The sequence below is a fragment of the Mus musculus genome, chromosome 17 (genome assembly GCF_000001635.26).
Source record: "Mus musculus strain C57BL/6J chromosome 17, GRCm38.p6 C57BL/6J".
NCBI lineage: Eukaryota > Metazoa > Chordata > Mammalia > Rodentia > Muridae > Mus > Mus musculus.
The window spans coordinates 88,854,924-88,857,972 of record NC_000083.6 but is presented as its reverse complement, the minus strand read 5'-3'; the positions used below and the strand labels follow the sequence as shown (position 1 = coordinate 88,857,972).

General features: G+C 44.8%; 1 pseudogene; it reads left to right on the top strand.

Moving 5' to 3' along the window:
* The first annotated feature begins 1,350 nt into the window (after positions 1–1,350).
* Gm9407 lies at positions 1,351–1,841 on the top strand (annotated as a pseudogene).
* Positions 1,842–3,049: the final 1,208 nt, after the last annotated feature.

The following is a 3,049-nucleotide window of genomic DNA, read 5'->3' as shown; positions in this document are numbered from 1 at the left end:
ATGCAGCTCACGCTCCTTCCTACTTTACAGATCAGGGGAGTTCACATTATGACAAATGGGAATTCTGTATCAGTTCTCCTTTCTCTAGGTCTGAAGGCTGCCCAGCATCAGATGACGTGGGAACTTAGGCTAAGGGTGCAGATTATTTTTATTTTAGTCATGACTAACTCATTTTTCCTACTGGAGAATCTCCCATGGTTTCCTGGGCCTGTAGGATTCAATTGGACCATATTATTTCACCATCTAAAGACCCTCAAAATCTGATACCTGCTGGCCAGCAAGAACACTCAGCTTTCTCTCAGCACTGCCATCTTGAATCAAAGCACATGTGTACATTCTCTGAAGATGTCACCATGTCACACATCTCAGCGCTTGCTCCTGCTAGTCCATCTGCCTGTGCAATGGGGAAACCCATACTTCCAGAGTCAGCTCTTTCCCAGCAACTCCCCCTCCAGGTACATAGCACACACACACACACACACACCGGTACATCGGGCTGCTCCCTGTCAGTCTTACCACGGCACCTGTTACTTCATCTCTGAGTGACATGGGCCACTGATTCCGTGTCCCTTCCACTCATGAGGTTTTCTACCTGGTAACTGCCTTCCTCAGCTTATTGCAGGAAAGCCAAGCTCTTCACAAAGGACTAAGCCAGCCCACTCTGCTCACCAATAACCCAGATTACCATTTCTCCTCTTCTCTCTGGCCAGCACACTGACTCCAGCATTCCAGGCACACCCTCACCCCAGAGCTATGCACTTGCTCTCTTGTCTAGAGAGTCGTCTTCCCATGCAGTCCCCAAGGCTGACTCACTCACCAAGACCTTTTGACTGAGGCCTTCTCTGATTGCCTTATTAAATTCTTGTCTCTCTTTCTACCCCGAGACTCTAATTCTCCTTAAATACTTATTGGTCTCCAAGATATGTCTCAACATCTAAAAGACTGTATAGGTGTGTATTTTATTTTTAATCCTTTTTTTTTTCCTCTTTAAATTAAAGTAAACAAGTCTTTGTATTATCAACTCCTTCCACTTGACACCTCAGTGCATGTGATGCCTGGCTATAGTTATCTAGTGTCCTCAGCTGCCTGGAATACAAAGGGCTGGACAAGCCCAGCTTGAATCTGTAAATGGAGAACATTCAAAGAAGCAAAGGTAAAGAAAGTACAAGGCAGCTGTTTATAGGATGGATCCCTGGGTGGGGCAGTCTCTGGATGGTCCTTCCTTCCATCTCAGCTCCGAATTTTGTCTCTGTAACTCTTTCCGTGGGTATTTTGTTCCCCACTCTAAGAAGGTACAAAGTGCAGTTGGCGTCCCACGCGTGGTGCGTGGTGGTGTCTCTCAGGTGAAGCATGGCTAAAAGCCTACGGAGTAAGTGGAAGAGGAAGATTCGGACCGAGAAGAGAAAGAAGAATGCGCCAAGGGAGCTCAACAGACTGAAGAGTATCCTCAGAGTGGACGGGGATGCTCTAATGAAAGACGTTGAGGAGATAGCAACCGTGCTGGTCCCCAAACCTCACCAGGAGAAAATGCAGTGCAAGAAAGGGCGGTGTGGCGCGGATGAGGAAAAGGACGACATGAAAATGGAAACTGAAATTAAGAGAAACACAAAGACTCTTCTAGACCAGCATGGCCAGTACCCAGTGTGGATGAAATAGAGGCAAAGAAAAAGACTGAAGGCCAAGAGAGAAAAGAAACGAGGGAAAAGCAGAGCAAAGGCCGCGAAGGGCCTGGCCTGGTAGACCTTAAAGACTGGCAAGGGAGACAGGCGTGGTGGTACACCCCTTTCATCCCAGCACTCAAGAGGTGGAGGCAGGTGGATTTCTGTGAGTTCAAGGCCAGCCTGGTCTACAGAGCAATTCCAAAGTACCCAGGGCTCCTTTACACAGAGAAACCTTGTCTTGAAAAGACAAGCAAACAAAAAAAACCAGAAACTATTTGTTTTCAGTTTGGACTTAGTTCTGTAATTCAAACCAAAATAACTCATTTGTGTTAGAAACTTGAATAAAATCTCTTTGGTGATGACAAAAAAGAAAAAAAAAAAAGAAGAAGGAACAAAGAATCCACACTTTAGTCTTCCTTCTTCTTGAGTTTCATGTGTTTTGCAAATTGTATCTTGGGTACTCTAAGTTTCTGGGCTAATATCCACTTATAAGTGAGTGCATATCAAGTTACTTCTTTTGTGATTGGGTTAACTCACTCAGGATGATATCTTCCAGATCCATACATTTGCCTAATAATTTAATAAATTCACTGTTTTTAATAGCTGAGTAGTACTCCATTGTGTAAATGTACCACATTTTCTGTATCCATTCCTCTGTTGAAGGACATCTGGGTTCTTTCCAGCTTCTTGCTATTATAAATAAGACTGCTGTGAACATAGTGGAGCATGTGTTTTTATTACAAGTTGGAGCATCTTCTGGGCATATGCCCAGGAGTGGTATTGCTGGATCTTCCAGTAGAACTACGTCCAATGTTCTGAGCAACCGCCAAACTGATTTCCAGAGTGGTTGTACCAGCTTGCAATCCCACCAGCAATGGAGGAGTGTTTCCTCTTTCTTCACATCCTTGACAGCATCTACTGTCACCTGAGTTTTTTATCTTAGCCATTCTGGCTGGTGTGACGTGGAATCTCAGGGTTGTTTTGATTTGCATTTCCCTGATGATTAAGGATATTGAACATTTTTTAGGTGCTCCTCAGCCATTCAGTATTCCTCAGTTGAGAATTCTTTGTTTAGCCCTGTACCCCATTTTTAATAGGGTTACTTGGTTTTCTGGAGTCCAACTTCTTGAGTTCTTTGTATATCTTGGATATTAGCTGTGGGGCAGTGGGCTTCTCACAGACCGCCTGGTTTCCAGTCGAGCAAAGGTCTGGAACTCCGGGGATCCGATGGGTGGTGATTTCCACCTACATGGAATGAATGGTGTTTGATCATTTCTCCTGGACCCCTGGCTCCTATTGAAATTACCGCCCCCACAGCCCCAACAGGAAAGGTGTGTGACTATCAATCATGCAGATAAAACCCAAGCTTCTGGCATTCTTGCTAGACT